The sequence below is a fragment of the Callithrix jacchus genome, chromosome 20, assembly GCF_049354715.1.
Source record: "Callithrix jacchus isolate 240 chromosome 20, calJac240_pri, whole genome shotgun sequence".
Classification (NCBI taxonomy): Eukaryota; Metazoa; Chordata; class Mammalia; order Primates; family Cebidae; genus Callithrix; species Callithrix jacchus.
Window position 1 is genome coordinate 36,137,501 of NC_133521.1, and position 21,667 is coordinate 36,159,167.

Below are 21,667 nucleotides of genomic sequence, written 5' to 3' on the forward strand. Positions count from 1 at the left end.
TTCATTTTGCAAGACTTCTGGTGAAAGACATCTGTTACTCATATTTTATGCAAGCCTTGATGACATCAGCCTTGTCTTTTATTTAAATCCTCTGTCAGCACAATTAGATAATAATAATAATAATAAAGCTGAAATATAGGAGGTTGAGGATGGGGCTGGGGGCCAAGGAGTTTATTTAGTTTGAAATGAATAAATTGCCTACCATAAGGGAACTCTTTGGTGTATTTTATTGTGTAAAATGATCTTGGTCACATGACTGCCCTGCCTCCCTGGAGGCCTGCCTGCCCTCCTTCCTGTCACCAGACACACACGGGAGGTACTGGCCGGCTGTCTAGGTCCAGTACTGCCCTAAGCAAGACCAAGAAGTTTAGTCTCAACTTCAGAGATTTATTTTGGCAAAATAGTTGGGAAAATGATCAGCTGGATGCTGTATTAGCCAGCCTCTGCATGATTTTTTATGCAGAACAAACAGCTCCAAATGTCAGTGTTTTCAACAACTCGTGTTTATTTCTCACTCATGATGCATGTTGCCTGATGGTAGGCTGCTGTTCTAACCTCAACTGCAATATCAGCTTCATTCAGGGAACACGTTGTTGTCAAGGAAAAGAAAAAGAACATGGTCAGACTTTCAAAAGTTCTTAACGTTTCTACTTTGGAAGAGACGTGGCGTTGCCTCTGTCATTCCATCGGCTGAAGCAAATCAAGCATATAAGCCAGAAGCCATTGCACTATAGGAAGGGTAGCAAATACCAGAACAGTAATACAGCCTAGCACAGGTGGGGTCAAGCAGATTCAACATGCACTGACTAAAGACTTAGACTTCTCAAGCAAATTGCATCCTGGTGTGCACCTGGTGTATCCTTTAGGGTTTTTTTTTTTTTTTTTGGAGACAGAGTCTCGCTCTGCTGCCCAGGCTGGAGTGCAGTGGCATGATCTTGGCTCACTGCAGCCTCTGCTCCTGGGTTCAAGTGATTCTCCTGTCTCAGCCTCCCAAGTAGCTGGGATTACAGGCGTGTACCACCACACCTGGCTAATTTTTGTATCTTTAGTAGAGACAGAGTTTCACCACGTTGGCCAGGCTGGTCTTGAACACCTGACCTCAGGTGATCTGCCTGCCTTGGCCTCCCAAAGTGCTGGGATTACAGGCGTGAGCCAGCGTGCCCAGCCCAGGGTCCTTTAGTGCTGGTAGATCTAGGTCAGAACAAGGGAGTTTGTATTAGCTGCTCCTTTCAGGCCAGATTTTGCTTGTAGCACAGTGAGGAGGTATCCTCTGGAGAGCGCTGTTTCCCATGAGTAATTCTAATGAAGAGGTGTAAATGGATGAGAATGCAAAGCAACTGCAAGGGCCTTTGAAGGTTTGTGAAGGATGGCAAAGGGTCTTGGGTGTTAATTTCTGAAAGAGATAAAACTTGAAGTTAGACGAGCTCTCTGCGTCCAAACATTTGATGGGTCATCCTAAGGTGGAGCGGGGGGGGCTTATCTCTTTTATGGTAAGCAGCATGGCATAGGCCTCAGAGTCAGGCAGCCGGGGCCCAGCCTTTTCTCTGCAGGTGCAGGCAGCCCTTGCACATGATGTAGGTTTTTGTTTTGTTTTGGTTTCTAGAAAGGGTCTCTGTCTTTTGCGTAGCCCGGAGTGCAGTGGTACAATCATCCTAAAACTCCAGGGCTCAAGCAGTCCCTCCCACATCATTTTCCCAAGTGGGACTACAGCCGTGCACCACCAGACCTGGCTAATTTTAATTTTATTTTTTATAGAGATGGAGACTTGCTATGTTGCCCAGGCAGGTCTCAAACTCCTGGCCTCTCAAGCCATCCTGCAGCCTCAGCCTCCCGAAGTGCTGGGATTGCAGGCATGAGCCACCCCATCCCGCCCATGTTAATTTTGTCACTTATAGAATGAAGACTACAATATTTACTTGGCAGGATTGCTCTGAGGATTAGAACCACCATCTCTAAGACATTCATCGTAGTCCCTGGGATAACATGAGTGCTCAAGAAATAGTAAACGTTAGTTAGTGTGTGTGTCATTGTTTTCCAGATGCTGTGGCATCACGACAACCTTGCCTTTCACTCGCCTGTGCATCTGTGACACTGTCCCTCTGAGAACACTACCCGGTACTTCTGGATTCCCCAAGAGGTGCCTCTTGAGAGTTGGTGGAGAGACTGTGCTTTAGAAACTCATGGTTTCTGCCCTCAGCTTCTCTCACACGAGGCCTTCCCACTTGATCCTCTGCTCACAGTGACATGTGAGGGTTCCCCTCCATGCCTGCTGATGCTGGTGCCCATCGCTCTTGACCACATTGACATCTATGCCCAGGGCCCATTTCCCGGCATTCCCAACACCAGGAGCTTCTCCGGGACTAGGGCGGGGATCATGCTTTCAGAAACCTGAGTGTATGGAAGCCCTAGTGTGTTCCCCGAAGTCCTGATGAGTGAGCTGGCCCCATGCTGTGTTGCACTTGGTCTTCTGGACCCTGGAGCTCCCTGAGTGTCCCTGTTACAAGGCTCCTCCTGAAACTAGATTGGTATCTATGAGGGTCATCTGGGAAACCTAGCTCTGGCAGAATCACTGTCCCGCCGATTTCCTTCCACCTCACATGGGGCATTTACCCTTTCTCTTGCCACAAAACCTGCATGCACGTCATCTGATGGAATCGACCCATAGTGGGTGTTCCACCGTTTCAGTACACCTGGATTCCAGATGAAAGTTGCGACCAGCACGGCTCTTGCTGTGTGAGTACTGCTGGAGAAGGCTGCAGAATGCCTGGGAAAGCTAAGCACTAGTGGGAGAAAGGTCCCCGCGCTTAAAAAGAACTTTCCAGCCAAGAATGCTTTCCAAAATGGGAACAAGATCCCAACTTTCTATCGGAAACATTGGGGGCCAGATGTGTTTCAGAATTCACAGGTTTTTAAATTGTAGGAAGGGGATACACTGCATATTCTGTGTATTACCAGGGTCGGCAAATTCACAGCCCATGGGCCAAATCTGGCCTGTTTTTGTAAATAAAGTTTTATTGCTCTACAGCTATACCCATTGGTTTACATGTTGCCCATGGCTACCTTCAGCTACAGTGACAGAGCTGAGTAGTCAGGACAGTAACCGTATGCCCACGAAGCCTAAAACATTTACTGTCTGGCTCTTTGCAGAAAATGTGCTGAACCTCCTGTGATGTGTCACCCCTGGAGGCAGCACCTTGTAATTAAGCACATGAATATCTCACATCAGAATGAATGAATATTCACGCTCAGTGGGTTAAATAACTTCTGTCAGCTGTATACTGCTTTTGCCATCAAATGGTTATTGAAAGAACTATTTGTGTTGAGAGCCTTTTGGGTTTTATAGAGTCCTTTCCAGCTTGGGCACTGTGGATAAGTAGATGCACACAGCAGAGGGAATCAGGTAGAATGAGATGGTGTATTTATGTGTGTTCTGTTCTGTTTTTGGTAAAATCATGCTTAGCATATCTTCAACACATCATTTATTCTGAGTCTGGATTGCTGCCTTTGAGCCCGGGCCCTGAAGTATCTCCTGTACTCTGGCCAGGGTGTGGGTGGCAGGTCCTCTGGACCAGCCCATATCCAGCCTCTGCATGGTGTGTGTCCTGCTGGGTTCACTTCCGTGTCATTTCTCAAGCTGGCCCTGGGGAGCAGATTCAACACCTGTTGGTGACAATCTCTTAATTTCAGGAAAATATGTGGGTCTTTGGGCTAGAAGGACATAGGTACATGGCAGATGAGGGACCACCCCCTCCACCTTAGTCCAGTTCCGGGGACTCCCCTCTTTGATACTAAGGCTAGATGAAGGAGGACAGGGGACCAACAGCAGGCTCTGCCTTGATGTATTTTATGTATGCTCCAAGTATTAACCGAGTTGTCTTTTTATTTGTTTGTTTTTGTAATTATTATGCATTTTAAAATTTTACTTTTAGTTTTGGGATGCATGTGCAGAACGTACAGATTTGTTACGTAGGTATACATGTGCCATGGTGGTTTGCTGCACCCGTCAACCCATCTTTTAAATGCATTCTTAGATTTCCCTTTTCTATTGCTGTTTGTGTTGCTTAATCAGTCGACACCTGTTTAATAATCTCTTGCTCTGGGCTGTGTTATATGCAGCTCCCTCCCTAATCTCACTAGAAGGTAGGGCTAATGCCTTGTCAGTTCAAAAATAGGGGGTGAACCTGAGTCTGGGAACACTCTTGTGAAATTTTATGTATAAAATCATTTGTACAAGTATATGTTTTAAGCTGAATTAAGATACCTGTATTTCCACTATTTTTTGGAGATTGTAGGTTAAGTAACATGATAAGAACTCTACATTATTTGATTGGTCATCAACACTGTGGAAGCTGCTAATAGGAGATCCAGAGTTTAAGGCTCTGCTACCCCTAGGTCATGTGATGCCTTTGTTCCCTTCTCTGCAACTCAATACCTGGTGTATAGTTGGCTAAAAAGCAGGCTGGGGCTGGGTGAAGCTCCTCATCCCTGTAATTTCCACATGTAGGGAGGCTGGAATCTCTTGAGGCCCAGCATTCAAGACCAGGCTGGGCAATATAGCATGACCCATCTCTACAATAAATTTAAAACACAGTTGGGTGTGGTAGTAGACACCTCTAGTCCCAGCTACTTGGGACTACTGGAAAGATGAGGTGAGAGAATCCTCTGAGCCCAGAAGTTAGAGGCTGCTATCGCTAAAATTGCACCACTGCATTCCAGCCTGGGCAGCAGAGCAAGACCTTGTTCCCAAAAAATAAATACATAATAAATACATAGGGAGGGAAGAGATGCTGTCTTAGGAAATCAATAGGGTAATCTTTAAGAAGATAACGTTAGTGGCCGGGTGCAGTGGCTTACACTCGTAATCCCAGAACTTTGGGAGGGCAAGGCGGATGGATCACCTGAGGTCAGGAGTTTGAGACCAGCCTAACCAACATGGAGAAACTCCATCTCTACTAAAAATACTAAATTAGCCAAGTATGGTGGCACATACCTGTAATCCCAGCTACTTGGAAGGCCAAGGCAGAATTGCTTGAACCTGGGAGGTGGAGGTTGCAGTGAGCCGAGTTCGTACCACTGCATTCCAGTCTGGGCAACAAAGGGAGACTCCATCTAAAATAATAATCAAGTGAATAAAAGAGCACTAACCCCACTCAGGGAGACTTCACTCTCATGACTAATCACCTCCCAAAGGCCCCACTTCCTAATATTACCACTGTGGGGATTAGGATTTTAACATGTACATTTCGGGGGCATACATTCAGTCCACAGTAATGTTTTATGTTCATTTTGCTTTAAGAAGAGACACTTTTAGGATAGTAGACCTGATCTGAGAAGATAAAAAACTCAGCATGGTGATTTGGGTAGCCTTGCCACGTATCTTTAACATGCACACAGCCAGAAAAATAGTCTGGACATTCTGTTCAACCCTCTACATCAGCTGGTCAATTCAGTCTTTACAAAGTGATGGGCTGGGTGTAGTGACTCACACCTGTAATCCTAGCACTTTGGGAGGCCGAGGCAGGTGGATCGCTTGAGCCCAGGAATTCAAGACCAGCCTGGGCAACATGGCGAAACCCCATCTTTGCTAGGAATACAAAATGTTCGTTGGGCGTGGTGGCATGCACCTGTGGTCCCAGCTACTGGGGAGGCTAAGGTGGAAGGATCACTTGAGCCGGGGAGGCAGGCTTGCAGTGAGCTGAGATCGCACCATAGCACTCCAGCCTGGACCACAGAGAGAGACCCTATAACCAAAAAAAAAACAAAATAAAACAAACAGTGAGCACACTGGCTTTGCTGCTTTGCCCAAGTATTTCATGAAATTGATCATTCATTCACAATGCTCAGTGCAGTGACTTTGCCAGAGCACAGGTGATGGACTTAGGAAGCCACATAAAGAAGCATCCACGTCTTCCCTGAGGATGTGCTTATGTGTGTTCTGAGCGGTATCCCCCAACCCCAGGCTAGAATCGAGTCTCCCTGCTTCTCAAGCTTGCATGGCACTCAGGTGGGCCACTGGGCTCCACCCCATTCTTTCCAGTCCCAGGAAGTCTTCGTGCATGGCCATCTTTTTTGTGCCGTGTTGGGCTTCTCACTCATCAGCCCCTCGGCACAGTGCCTCCAGCATCCCAGGAACTCGGCTAATGTTTATTTGGATGATGGAATGAAGCTGTCTTGCTATATTTTGACATTTCTGTCCTTCAAAATATTAATCTCTTTTGCCTAGCACCTTTGCAGGTGCACACTACTTGTCTTTATAACAAACTGTGAGTCAGAAAGCACTTTTAATCTTTGTTATATTATCATTCATATGAATAATATTAACGATTAATGTTTATTGAGCCCCTCCTATGAGCCAGATAGAGTGTTCAGTGCTTTTCGTGTGTTCTCTAATTAAATTTTCACGGCAAGCCTAAGAGGCTGTGACTCTCCACACTCTACCTCCGAGGGAAGCAAGGCTTGGAGGCGAGAAACAACCTGCTGAAGGCCACAGGGCAAAGCGGGGACTCACGTCCTGATCTCTCTGATTCCAAAGTCCTTGCTCTCAAACCTCTGTCCCTCTCAAGTGGAAAAGCACAAGGCCGTTCTCACTCTGGAACTTGTACTATTTTGCTTGGGCTGCTGTAGAAATACAACAGGTCAGGTGGTTAATGACGGAAATGCAGTTTCTCACAGTTCTGGAGGTCGGGAGTCCAAGATCAAAGTATCTTGATCTTGTAGTGACTTTGCCAGAGCACAGGTGATGGACTTAAGAAGCCACATAAAGAAGCATCCACGTCTTCCCTGAGGATGTGCTTAATGTGTGTTCTGAGCGGTATCCCCCAACCCCAGGCTAGAAGTGAGTCTCCCTGCTCCTCAAGTAGGGTTGGTTTCTCCTGTGGCCTTTCTCCCTGGCTTGTAGATGGCTGCCTTCTCGCTCTGCCTTCACATGGTCTTCCCTCTGCGTGCGTTTGCATCCTCATGGCCTCTTCTCCTAAGGGCACTGGTCACAGTGGATTAGGGTTCACTGTCATGCTATCTCCTTAAAGGCTCTGTCTCCAAATACAGTCACATTTGGAGGTACTGAGGGTCTGGGCTTCAACAAATGAAGTTTGGGGACACAGTACAGCTCATAAGAGACCTCTTCTCAACAGGATCCATGTTTGATCTGGGGAACAAAGCTAGAATTGCTTTCCTCCTTGTGATATGTATAATGACTCATGAGAGACTCCCTCTCCCTTTTCCCCACCTGAGACCTGAGAGGAAGAGAAGGAAGCTCGGAGGCACTGCCCGGTAGGCTGCAATGGTCAACAGCCAGACACTCAGACCCGGCTGACAGGGTGTACGTGGACACCTTGGATGTGCACAGCGTGGATCTTCTCCGAGTCAGAGAAAGGCACAGCTCCCGGTGTTGGTGCATGACAAAGACTGTAAGATACTGAAATTGTCGGGCAAAGTTTCCTCAGCTCTTTATTTAAGTGTTAGGCCAGCTATGGTGGCTCATGCCTATAATTCCAGTGCTTTGGGAGGCTGACGTGGGAGGATTACTGGTGTTCAGGAGGTTGAAACCAGCCTGGCCAACGTGGCAAAATCCCATCTCTACGAAAATGAAAATTTAAAAAAAAATACAAAAATTAGCTGGGCATGGTGTGTGCTGGCGTCCCCTGTAGTGTAAGGTACTTGGGAGATCGAGACATGAGAATCGCTTGAACCTGGGAGTGAGCTAAGACTGCACCACTGCACCCAGCCCGGGCAACAGAGCGAGACCCCATCACACACACACACAAAAGTTTAATGCAAGCAGAAAAGAGCACACACTCCAGGTGTATATCTCAGCAAATTTTCACACACTGAAGGCACACGGTGACCAGCACCCACATGTTATGCACAGGTTAACCACAGGACCCTGCCACTCTCTTCTTGTCCCCTTTGCTGTGATGCCCCTTCTCATCTCAATTTTATTATTCCATTTATTAAATAAAGAAGTAAAGGGAGGCAATGGGGATACTAAAAAGAACCAAATGAGCTCGGCGTGATGGCTCATGTCTGTAAACCCAGCACGTTGGGAGTCCCAAGTGAGAGGGTCTCTTGAGCCCAGGAGTTGGAGACCAGCCTGGGCAACATAGTGAGACTCCATCTCTATGAAAACAAAACAAACAAACAAAATGAGGCATGGGGCGCATGCCTGTGGTTGCAGCTATTCAGGAGGCTGAGGCAAGAGAATCACTTGAGCCATGATTGCACCATGGTACTCCATCTCGCCTGGGCGATAGAGTGAAACCCTATCTTAAAAAAAATGGTAACAGAACCATAGGCCTTATTTTTATCTGAGTTCCTGTAGACTGAGCTCTTCTCCTGATTAAGTAACTCAGAAAATGCAGACTAATCTTGCACCTCAGCTTCCTCTTCTGCTAAATGGGGGACCATATCTAATTAATAATGAATTCAAAAACCCAGGACAGTATCAGGCGCACAGTTGATCAGGACAGTGGACTTATTAGCTAACGGTGAGAAGGATGAATAATAAAGAAATCTATACCTTTTGCTTTCTGAAATGGGAAATCAAAAGAACAGGCCTAACCACGAAGCAGCGGGCTGTTTTAACTGTGCTGTTAGGAGGGCTGTTTAAGATACTGAAGACGGTTGGCACGTGGCTTTCTGCTAAGAACCTGCTGATGATCTATACAGAATCCCCAGGCCATGCCTCCTGTCAATCAGGGCGCTTAGGTTTCACATTTTTCCTCCAGGCAGACTCATGTAGAACATTCTACATCACCTGGAAAAAACATGGTGCTTGGGACATTCAAAACCCAAGCTTGGTCCCTGGATGGGAGAAAATAGCTGCATCAATGACAGAGGTGCATTTGTCGTGTGCCCTATACAGACTAGACACTTGACAATGGGCAGGGTGGGACAGTTCCATGTCCTCTGCTGCCTTATCTGATACTCTTGTTCCCTGACAAGTTTGAAAATTTGGCACTTTTTTTTTTTTTGACAGAGTCTTAATCTGTCACCTAGGCTGGAGTGCAGTGGCGCAATCTCAGCTCACTGCAACCTCTGCCTCCCAGGTTCAAGCAATTCTCATCCTCCTGAGTAACTGGAGCCACGGGTGCATACCACCACGCCCAGCTAATTTTTGTATTTTTAGTAGAGACAGGTTTTCACCATGTTGGCCAGGATGGTCTCGATCTCCTGACCTTGTGATCCCACCTGAGCCTCCCAAAGTGCTAGGACTACAGGTGTGAGCCACCGTGCTCAGCCAAAAATTTGGCACATTTTAATATTTATCAGTGTACTTATTGCTTCTTGATGCGCCTGTACTGCACAAGAATTGATTTTCAAGAAATAGGTTTTTGGGGGTTTTTTTTTTTTTTGAGTTTCTGCACACTGATGGGTTAGCAAAATGCATTATTTGCGTAGAAATCTTTAGTGAGCTCTGCTGGCAAGTGTGTCAAATTTATAAATCTCACTACTATGAAGACAGGCTTTTGGATGTGGATTTCCCCCTCGGTTTATTTCTTCTTTCTTTTTGCATGTCCAGGTCACTACACATTGCATTTATTTGGTTGTTTTTGAGCAATTCATTTACTCAGATTGTGTTTCTGGAGATTAAAGCCTCTCACTGTATTTTTATGTTTTTCTACTTTGCAATTTCAAAATCGTCCCACTCAAAGGCTGTTGAAAGGCTCCTTCTGTTGAGGGTAGAGCCTGTAACAGCCTTTAACTTCCTTTCTCTTCTCCCGCTGCCACCTTGGTCCACAATTTATCTTTGAAGATGCTGGGTTTTAATGGGCAGTGTATGGTGCAGAAACCAGATGGTTTTAACTCACACCTGTGAAAATGCTGGAGATCTGTGAAACATTAAAGTTAATGACCAGAATAAGGCTGCCAAGCTCAGTGGAATCATACTTAACTGGCATCATTCTGGTTAACTGAACTATCCATTAACTCATGGTTACATCTGCTCATGCCCTCTGCTAACCCCCTACTCACCACTCACCCAGTTCCTCCCAGTGGGCAGTTTGCTGCTGCTGTCTTACCTCCTTAACTTCACCCCTTTCATCTCTCCCCTGGTAACTGATTTCTTTTTTCATCTTGGAGTTTCTTGTTCATTTCTTCTTCCAGTTGCATCTCTCCCTTTACCCAGACACACTTCCGTTTTACTTGTGTTTGGTCACCTCAGAACTTTGGCTTTTATTGCCCGATGTATTCAATGATTCACTCGCACCTTTAACCTTGCATCGTACTAATCTTTCAGACAACTGGAGGTTTGTCTTTGAAGATGTCCTTGCCTTTCTTGATGTTTTAGTGCTCCTGGATGTCCAAGCTCATTCTTGTGCTTATTGAAGGAAGGTTTTGGCCATCCAGCTGTCAGCTGCTGAAGTTTAACTGTGCATTCTAACCACATCTGCATTTTATTACATCGTTCCTGGGCAGCAGGTAATGTTAGGAAAACCTTGAAAAGAAATGACCTATTGGAAGATATTTGTTTGAGATTCTGTCCTTTTTCTCTCCATGCTTCTCCTGCACCACATTTGTAAGCTCATGCTTAAATAAATCCTGACCCTACTGTGATAAAACTTCTTAAAAGTGAACCTTGTGGCTGGGGGCAATGGCTCATGCTTGTAATCCCAGCACTTTGGGAGGCTGAGGTGGGCAGATCACCTGAGGTCAGGAGTTCGAGACCAGCTTGGCCAACATGGTAAAACCCTGTCTCTACAAAAAAATACAAAATTAGCTGGGCATGGTGGTATACACCTGTAATCCCAGCTACAAGGGAGGCTGAGACACGAGAATGACTTGAACTCAGGAGGCGGAGATTGCAGTGAGCTGAGATCGTGCCACTGTACTCCAGCCTGGGCAATGAGCATGAAAGTCCATCTTTAAAAGAAATGAAACCTTGTAGTTTCTTCTTCTATTTGGCAGGTGGACCCTGAGGTGGCCCCAGTGATACCCCACCTCCTGGTGTCCAAGACCTGATGTGATGACTTATTCTCCCTCCTTGAATGTAGGTGGGACTTGGGACTGATTTCTAACCAATAGAATATGAAAAAGATAATTGGATGTAACTTTTTAGGCCGGGGTACACTATGTGGCAAAGCAAAGGAATTTTGCAAATACCGTTAAGGTCTTAAATCAGACAATTCCTTAGTTAATGAGAAGGAGGTCACCCTGGGTTGGCCTGACTTAGTAAGGGGAAGATCCCTTAAAGAGGAGCTAAAATAAGAAAGTCTCTCTCTACATTGCTAGCTTTGAAAAATTAAGCTACCTTGCAGCAAGGAACTAAAGTTGGCTTCTAGGAGCTGAGAGTGCCCCCGAGAAACCAGCAAGAAAATGGGGACCTTCATCCTGTAACAACAAGGAAATGAGTTTAGCTAGCAACCTAAGGGAGCTTGAAGGTGATTGACCATCCCCTGTCAAGCCTCTGATGAGACCATATTCTTACATCCAGACAACTGGATTTCAGCCTGTAAAATCCTGGATTGAGAACCCAGCTCAGGCATGCCCAGACTCCTAACCTATGGAAGCTTTAAGATAATAAATGGGTGTTGTTTTAAGCTGCTAAGCTTTTGGTAATTTGTTAAATGGCAACAGAAAATGAATACACCCCTTATAGTAGACAGAGACTGCACCTTTCTTTGACATTTCACTGCACAGCAAGTTCTTAGTTACTTATCAGGTTTCAGAGGATAGCCAGGAATTTGATGATCTCATAAGAAACGTGTACTCTTTGGCCAGACACTGTGACTCATGCCTGTAATTCAAGCACTTTGGGAGACCAAGGCCAGCAGATCAGTTGATATCAGAAGTTCGAAACCAGCCTGGGCAACATGGCGAAACCCCATTTCTACTAAAAATACAAAAATTAGCCAGGCATGTGGTGCGTGCTTGTAATTACAGCTACTTGAGAGGTTGAACCCAAGAAGCAGGGGTTGCAGTGAGTGCAGTGGCAGCTGGGACATTAACCAGGCTGTGAAGGGCACCATGATGTTCTTACCTGAGTCACGTCACTGCACTTTAGCCTGGGCAACAATGCAAGACTCCATCTCAAAATAAAGAAATGTGGGCCAGGCGCAGTGGCTCTCGCCTGTAATCCCAACACTTTTGGAGGCCAAGGCAGCCAGATCACGAGCTCAGAAGATGGAGACCATCCTCACCAATATGGTGAAACCCCATCTCTACTAAAATACAAAAAGTTAGCCAGGGCTTGTGGCAGGTGCCTGTAGTCCCAGCTACTCAGGAGGCTGAGGCAGGGGAATCGCTTGAATACAGGAGGCAGAGGTTGCAGTGAGCCAAGATTGCACCATTGAACTCCAGCCTGGGTGTTGGGAACCAGCCCAACCCTGTGCATGGGCGCCCCGTGTCCTGGCAGTGATGAGGGAGTGAGAAAAGAAATAAAGATAAAGGCACAAGAATAGAATTTTACAGCATGGGTCCCTGGGTGCAAGGCACTCTCTCGGGGTGATCCCCATTGGCACTGAGCTCCGGGCCAAGCGCTTTTATTAGGTGTATGATCTTGTTAATCTTGCAGGCTGTGGGGAGTGGGGTTGAGGAGGAAGATACGAGGAGGAAGAGCACGTGTCTGCAGCATTCAATAGCAAAGGTGGTTCTCAGAAAGACACACTACCTAAGGACACTGAGATTTTACCACCCATTGTCTAACCAGGTGCTTTGGCAACAGAGGTGCAGCAGCGCCATGAGGTCTGACCACACACAATGCGTCAGGGGCTTTTATCTCCCGAGCATTGTGGACACAGAGCAATCAGAATTGCTTCATATTCTGAGAACATAGGCAGAGCCTGTGGCCTTTTGGTGTTCTCTGCCCTGCAAGGCCTTCCAGCCTTACCAGAACCATCTGCAAAGACCCTCCCGAGTCTTAGGAGCAGAGGTTGCATTTCCATCCCAGGGTCTTTTGCATAAGCTCCCTTTATGAGATCCTCACATAAACTCTATGTTGGGAAGTGTTGTGGGACCAAAGCAGCAGCTTTTCTGCTCTGCAGCCACACCGCAGTGTCCCGCGCGCTCAGACGGTCTTTACCAGAGGCTCTCTGTTACCGCTTGATCTCTGCTTTTATTTTACTGCACCATAGTTTGGATATGATCTGTGGTACAAATCTCAGTTATAAAAAGTAAAGCAAGCTTGCAATCATTTAACTATAAGTACCACAGGTCTGCCCCTGGCCACCTCTTCCCACACCTGGGAACAGTGCAAGACTCCGTCTCCAAAAAAAAGGTGTCCTTTTTAAGGAAAGTCCTGTTTTTCATGATTTTCCACTGTGAACAAAGAAGAAAATAATATACAGTACTGAGACATATGAACATGATTTAGACACATTTCCACCTACACAGTCCACATATTGTATAGCATCGCATATCATCAGGAGCAGCTCACGTGACCAGAATGTGGTACAGTCTTTGCTCTATTGGTCATATGGGGACTTGCTGAAGAGAAATGAGGGGACTTCAAAGTCCAGGTTGCACCATCCACTTTATAGGTGAGGAAAGTAAGAACCCACAGCAGCTTGCCCGTAGAATTCAGCAGATGCCGTCCTCCTTGAATCCCATTGACCTAACAGGTCGTATGATTTCCATTAGTTTGCAGAGCAAACCAAGGGCAAAAGTGAAATCGGAATTTTGCTGTTGAATTTCTGAAACCTTGTTTTATTTATTTATTTTTAATCTTTTTTTTTGGCCTGGCATCTTCCCCTTTGAAAACTCCCTGGGTGCCCCAGCATTATATACTAAAAGACATGTATTTCTACCTGGCAGGGGTCTAGAAAGTTTCTCTGCCTCCTATGCTCACCCAACCCTAAGTAATTGTCTGGATGCTCCTTTTATTGTCACCTCTGAAACAAGGTGAAGAATCGGACGGTTTGCTTTCGAACGCATTAACTTCTTTGTCACATGAATACTGACTCATATCTTATTTCCCACTTGCAGTAAGAAAACCATTCAAATCTTTCCCTCACAGGACAATATCTTTAATAGCTTCTGTGTGTTTCCTATTTTTGGCTGTTTCTGTATAAACAGACTAATCTAATAGCATGCTGAACCCATCTAACTTGGCAGAAATTCAGAAAATCACTCATTTCTATGGGAAGCTGAGATGCCAAGAAGGGGAAAAAACCCTCACTTTTATTGCAGAAAGATTTTTCTCAAAGTTGCTTTTCATGAACATAATATGTCTATCATTTGGAATTCTCCAGCACCCTGGCTGGAAATTATTTATTGTGGTACGACGCAGTGGCAAACGAGGAGGTGTTATTCTCTGTATGATTCCTGGCTTGAATTTGTTTGCCTAAAGGAGCAGGTATCGTATGAACACAATTTTGAATGCTGGCATGGTGACGAAAGGTGATGTTTACCTGGAGTGTGCACACACAAAGCCCTGTTCATTTTACCTCAAAGGTTAGAATTTTATGCCCCACTTCACAGCCTGGAGAATGTCCCAGCTGACCCCGCGTTCTGCCTCCATCACTGGAACAAGAGCCTGTCTTTGGGAAGGGGTGTCCTCCCCGGCACTCTGATTTGTAGCCACTTTCTCGCATGGTGGGTCCCAAGCTGTCTGAAGTCTTGGCTTCCATTCCTAATCTACCAAAACTTTTCTGGAGAACGTCACCCATCACACTGAAGGATCCTCTAACAACTCAGCTTCATGAGGACAGCTGTACTTTACTTCTGCCTTTAGGCTGGGGTCACTGGAGGCCCTGCCCTAGCCCCACTCTTTAGTCTCAGTTCTTCCATGAGGCTCCCATGACTGTGACCCTCACCACAGGAGAGGAATCCCTGGAGCCCCCCCATCCAAAGCCAGCATGTTCCATTTGAAGGTAACTGGAATCCTGAATTTCTCCCCCAAAACAACCCTCAACCTGCTTCCAGAATGCCATATGCTTTTCTATATGCTATTCTTTAATTTCATTTGGCGTATGTTTTTATTTTTTGAAACAGACTTTATTCATTAGAACAGTTTTAGATTTAAGTATTAAATTTAAGATTTAAAGAACAATTGAGACTATAGTACCAAGTTCCCATGTATGTAACGTCCAGTTTACCTTATTATTTTAGCATCTTATGTTACTTGGTACATTTATTAAGATTAAATCATCGATATATTAGGTTGGTGCAAAAGTGATTGTAATTTTTGCCGTTAAAAGCGATAGTTAATAATAATACCTGGTTGGTGCAAAAGGAATTGTGGTTTTGCCATTAAAAGTAATGTGATTTTGCTTTTGGAGTTTTTGCTATTTGCCAATTACTTTTGCAGTTTTGGTCGTTACTTTTAATTAAAACAAAATAAACCAAGTATGATAGGATTATACTTTTAATTAAAAGTAATGCCCGAAACAGCAGTTACTTTTGTACAGACTAATGTTGTTAATAACTAAAGTCCATTGTTTATACATATTGCCTTAGGTTTTTAAAAAATTTTTACCAAATGACCTTTTTGTGTTCCAGGAACCTATCAAGGATACCACGTTTTATTTAATTGTCGGGTCTCCTTAGCATCTTCTTGGCTCTGAGACTTTCCCAGGATTGTCTTTGTGATGACCTTGACAGCTTTGAGGAGTACTGGTTGGGTATTCCGTTGGATGCCCCTGTATTGGGATTTGTATGATGCTTTTCTCATGATTCGGACTGGAGTTAATGAACTTCAGGGTGGAAGACCCCAGAGGTCTGTTTTCATCACATCATATTGAATGGTCTACATTTATCATGACTTACCATTGATGGTGACATCGAGTCACCTGGTCAAGGTAGTGGTTATCAGGTGTCTCTGCTGCACACTTATTCTGTCCCTTGCTGTGCCCAGCTCACTTGTGGAGTGGGGATTTAGTGTTCTCGCTCTTTGAGGGTAGAGTAGCTGCATAAACTACTTGGAATTCTGCATGGAATATTTATCTCTTCTCCCCCATTTACTTAATAATTTGTTTATGTCAAGGCAGACTTGCGGACAGTTACACTTTATGGTATAATCCTATACTACTTTATTTCATTGCTTAAGTTTTTCAGATGAAACTATTTATTTGGCCTTCAAAAGCTGCAGCTGTTGGCTCCTATGTTCTTGTGATGTACACCCATCGTGGTGTGGTGTGTTTTTCCTTTGGTTTCTTTGTTTTCGTTTCTTTTTTGTTTTGTTTTTGTGCCTCCTCTTCCCTCCTCCCCACAAAGGGCAGCATACTACTATGATTTCTGGAATCTCGGCCATATTGCTCCTTTTTTAAAAATAAAAATCACACCAGAGCAGTAAGCAGTGTGGGTGAGACCTCTCACTTCACAATTTACTTTATATAATTTAAGTCCCTGTCAGGCCCACTTTTTTTCCCTGGTGTGTTTGCTAACATACCTCCCCAGGGGATAGCCCTCTGAACCTGCTTGGCCACATAGCCAGGTCTTCAGGTCCCAAAGGGAGGCCATCACAAATTACTCAGCATGGAGAAGACCCAAGTCCTAGTCTTGGCTCAGCCTCACCCTTGGGCAATTCAGTTTCCCCTGTGTCCTCTCTACACCATACTTTCTTTAAAGACAAGGGGTTTCCTTTGGCTGGTCTTCAAGGCCCCTTCAAACCTTGACATTCTGTGATTCTGTAAGTTGTTGAATAATGGCCCAGGAGGCCCACAAGAAGTCACCAATGAGATTTCGGGTGTTCCGTTGGAGATCCTGAGAAAACCGCAGAGAAAAGGAGAAGAAAAACAAGAAAGAGGAAAAACTGGACTTATAAATAGGGAGACAATGAATATGGGGCGTGGGCTGGGGAGAGAAGAGTCATTGACAGGGACAAGAAATAAATAACCTTGATGCTAATCCTGGGAAAATTCTGGAACAACACAGAGGCACCTCTGTTAACTCTATTTCATTTTGAAAAGTCTGCGAGACAAAAGGTGCAACGTAGAGTATGCAGTGATTTCAGGTGCATTGGGGTCTAACAAGATAATGCTGACTTAGACGACATTAGTCAACGTCGAATGTGCAGATCAAGAGAGGCAGGAGTCCCGTGGATTTGGCACTGGCCAGAACATGCCTGCAATCTTGTTTTTTGCCTTGAGTGTCATGTGTTGAGAGCTCTGTTGACAAACTGGCATGTGTCCTTGGGAGAGCAGCCTCAGGACCAGGGGATGAAGAGACACAGGAAGTGTCAGACTTCGTAAGGATTTTCGAAGGTCAGTAGATGGTGGCTCTACAGTGGAATCCCACCAAGGATCTGTTTACCTTGTTGGAGATGGAAAAGCAAAGGCTGGATGCTTGGTATTGTCATGACTGCTATCTAAGGGATGCTACCTTGAGTGGAGGGTTTGGCCGACTGAGGAGTAAGGCCTGTCTCTCATGTCACATTCAGTGGTGCTAATGTTTCCTGAAGTTTCCCTTTCATTTCAGTCCAGTGTTTCAGAATCTCAGCCCCCAGCAGAATCCTCTTTGTTTGCTTTAAACATACATTCCCAGGCCCTGTGTGGCCATGCTGATACACGAGGTCTGGGGCTGGCGGGCTATGGGTGCTGATAATCTGTATTTCTATCAAGCTCCCAAGGTGTCCTGATACATGCTTGGAGCCGAGAATTACCCTCCTAACAGGCTTGCCAGCTCCTTAAGAATAAGAACATATTTTCTTCCTTTTTTTGTATGCCTCCCCATACAAGGATAATTACACAGAATAAGCACTGAGATGCCTGTTGATGGATTTATTCCAGCAAATTTTTTTTTAGCTCTCTTTGTCTGGAACTTTGCAAAATAAACACCGTGGTCGCCCCATGCTTTGTAAGTGGCATGGTAGAATGGAATTTCACTGTTTCAAATTGGGGGTTAATTTCTTGCTTTCCAATGAATTATGAAAGGAAGAGGAGAGACCTTTGGAAGAGTCTGAATGTTGATGCTGACGACTAGCCAGGCGCTTCCCTTCCAGCTGGTTTTGTGAGGGATTAAGAGGCCGCTGTTGTGAATCTCCCATTTGTGATGGTCCCAGGCCCCCTCCTCATTTGTGCGTTTATCTTGCAAGGGACATATTTAGGAGATGTTTCCATTCTATTTTATCTGCAGAATTACTTTCCATTCCGAGGTCTTTTATATAAGTATTTCCTTGAACCCGTTCCAAAAAGTGGATTTTTAACCCAATAGACCATAACTGCAGTGTTTTATCGTGCATACATATTTCAAAATGTGAATGTAAGTAGATTTAGCAAAGTTAAAATAAAATTAAAACTTTTCAAAGGGCAGCACCGCTCGCTTTCCCATGTTGGAGTTTTCCCTTTGGGGTTCTGATGCCATTTAAAAGACTCTAAAAACAGGAAGACTTTTTCTCTTGGGTATTGCTTTTTTTTTTCCTCCACAAGGGATGGGGTTCAGAAGACATTGGTGAGGTTAGGCCTTCCTTTATGTCCCAGGAGTACACTTGATAGCAATGTAGGATGAATTCCAAATCTGTGAGTTAGTGCCTTATATAGCAGTGTTGTCGGTAAGATTTCTCACTGGCATCTCTGCTTCCCCTCTCGGCTCTCTTGAAATCCCTTCTTCAGGTGGAAGCTGCAGTCATTTCTCTAAAATAGAGATCTTACCCTGCCACCACCCTACTTACCACTCCCTGTTTATTCCCTTCCGTGGCTCACCATGTCCCTTAGGATAAAATACTAAAATCCTTTCCAGGCCCTGTAAGACCCCTGCCAACCTCTACAACTTACTTTATACCACTTTCCCCAGGAACCTGCCACCCACCCGCTTCTTGCCACAGGACCTTTGCATAGGCTCCTGTCTCTGGCTAATCTTCCCAACCTGCTTTAGCTAATCAAGGCTTTCTCATCATTAAGGGTTTGAATGCATCATCACTTTCTCTGATGTGCAGGGGTCTTTTAGATAAGTATTCCCTTGAACTCACTCCAAAAATGTGCATTATTAGAAATAGAAGAAAAATTAGAAATAGAAAATTAACTGAGTTCTAGTTTTTAGAAAATTATCTAAGAAGTAGATTTTCAGAAACAGAAAATTAATTAGAACACAGAAAATAATCCAAACTTAATTTCCCTTTGCCAGCACCTAAATGGATCTTCCTCGCTTCTCTGCCCTGCCTTCTTTTTTTGCCTTAGCACTTATTATGTCTTACTCATATAGACTCTCAACTCCACAAGGGCAGGGATTTTAGTCTATTTCACTGAAAATCTATCACCAGTCACTGTCCCATAGAGAGTCCTCAAAAATAATTGTTGAATGAATGAATGATCATAGTGTGATGATTGCTTCTTCCTCACCTGGCTGTAAGTTTCCCAAGGCCAGGCACCAGTGTCCCATTTTGCTCATTGTTGCTGTGTGGGAAAGAGTACAGAAGCCTGTTGAAAGCTGGGCTCTTGACTCCATCTGGGAAGTCAGATTTTAGGAGGGCTATCACCATTTCCAGATCAGATAACAGCGGCTCACTGTGTCTAGACTGCTTGTACCAAAAATATGGCTCATGTGGAATACCTGCTATCCTTTGTGGAGGCTGGAATTTTGGTACATGCTAGGGTGGTCCATGACCTCCTTCCAATAAAAACCCTGGACACTGAGTCCCTAATACGTTTACCTGGTAGACAGTGCTTCATAGATGTTTTCACAGCTCATTACTGGGGAGAAATTAAATTGTGTCCTGTGTGACTGTACTGGAGGAGGACAGTTGGATTGTTATACCTGGTTTTCCCCAGAATTTGCCTCATTTATCATTTTTCTGTGCTCATTTTGCTTAGCGTCTTTTTGCTGCGATAAATCTCAGCTGAGTGTGACTGTATGCTGAGTCCTGTGAGTCCTCCTTGCAAACCACCCAACCTGGGTTGGCGTTTCAGTGCCCAACACAATTGAGGTCTAGTCCCAACTATGTCAAGAAAATAGCCAACAGATAATGCCTGAATGAATTAAAGAAGCCGTAGGCGGTCAGCCCCCCCCCCCCCCCACCCCAGCTTTGTGGGTTCTGCATCGTGCATGTAACCAATGACAGATTAAAACCATTCAAACAAACAAACAGAGGGTGGTTTCTGCAATGAATGTGTGCAGACTGCTTTTTTTTTGGTCATTACTCCTTAAACAATCCACCATAATCACTATTTATATTGCATTTATATTGTACTAGATTTTATAAGTAATCTAGAGATTATTTAAAGTATACGGGAGGAGTGCACACATTATATGCAAATACTATACCATTTTCTGTCAGGAACTTGAGCATTTGTAGATTTCGGTATTCATGGGGGCTCCTCAAACCAATCGCCGGTGGATGCTGAGGGACAGCTGTACAAATCACATTTAGGAGTGGATGCAGGTCAGTTCTGCCATCTCATGCACCCCTTCCTCACCCAGGATTCTCCATGACTTGTTTCAAGGCCTCACCACATCAGACTCTTTCTACTCATAGTTGCTGAGATAGAGCTGGGCAGATCGAGCAGCCACACCCTAAACAACTCAAACTGTCACTCGTCAGGATATTCCAAGTACGGCAAACTGCAGAAAAATTAGGACAGATGTAAGACTTGCTTCATAGAAAGCTAAATCAATTTTAGTTGTGTGATTGTCCTTTATTCTGAGATTATGTTCAACAGACATTTTCAGTGTTAAACTATTCTTTTTTTTTTTGAGACAGGGTCTCGCTCTGTCACGCAGGCTGTAGCACAGTGGTGCGATTTTGGCCCACTACAGCTTCCTTCTCCCAGGCTACAGGTGTGGCTACAGGTGTGTAACATCACGGCTGGCTGTGTGTGTGTGTGTGTGTGTGTGTGTGTGTGTGTGTGTAGACAAAGTTCCACCTTGTTGTCAAGGCTCGTGTCTAACTCCTGGGCTGAAGAAATCCACCCACCTCGGCCTCCCAAAGTATTGGGATTATAGGTGTAAGCCACCACACCCAGCCAAAATATTCTTTCCATAGTGATTAGAAGTAGGAGAAGCTTGTTTCCTTTTTATTGGCACTGCTGTCTTTCATGCACTTTTGGATTTTAAAATATTCTATCTTTTGTGAAATGACAGTGATTGGAGATGATAGATGTTTTCTTAAGTCATCTTACTTGGAAAAAGAAAACAAAAGTTGACAACCTGATTTCAGATATTTCAGATTTTCTAGGAAAAAAAAAAAAGATTTCTGGGTCCATAAAATCCAGAAACTGAAGAGCAAACCAGCAAGTTAGCAAGTAGTTGCTTGGTAGGTAAACGCTTAAGATCAAGAGCTGGAAATATCTGGGTTGAATTCCCTTCTCTCGTATGAAGTGACTAGTTGCAAAATGACCCCATCTTTCTGAGCTGTGCTTTTATCTCTGTACGATGGCGTTAATACTAGTATTTGCTTCCTGGGAATGTTTTGGAGGGGAGTGAGGAATAAATGGTATAATTTACTAAAGCACGTAGCATTTGACGCGGAAGAGGGCCGCATGCTCAGAGTATTAGAATCACTACTGAGTTATTCCGCTACCTTTGTATTTGAGTCCTTTCTTTGGGACTGTCCTACTTATGTTGCAGATGTTATTTTTTTGAAGAGGCAGTAGGCCAGGAAAGGGGTGGGGTAAATGAGGAAGGTGCTGATATCACCCCTCAGTGTCCTCCTCGTACCACACATCCTCTCTTTTCTCAGTTGGTCACATTTTAACCTGATCACGTCTACACCCCTGCCAAGTATAAAAGAAAGGGGAGGTTCACGTTGGGGAGGAATCCGCATTTTACAGATGAAGAAGTCAACGTGGTTGGGCACAGTGGC

The 21,667-nt window shown here is 44.7% G+C and overlaps 1 protein-coding gene across 14 annotated transcripts in view; it reads left to right on the top strand.

Annotated features, from left to right (window-relative positions):
- Positions 1 to 21,667, top strand: part of WWOX (WW domain containing oxidoreductase) — a 1,143,691-nt gene that overhangs the window by 536,466 nt on the left and 585,558 nt on the right. For 8 of the 14 annotated variants that reach the window (XR_013530200.1, XR_013530201.1, XR_013530202.1 and 5 more), the window contains one exon: positions 1 to 21,667. This exon is cut by the window's left edge; it is cut by the window's right edge. The exons of the other annotated variants lie outside the window; for them this stretch is intronic. The gene's annotated coding sequence lies outside the window, so the exon portion shown is untranslated. 14 annotated transcript variants of the gene reach the window in all.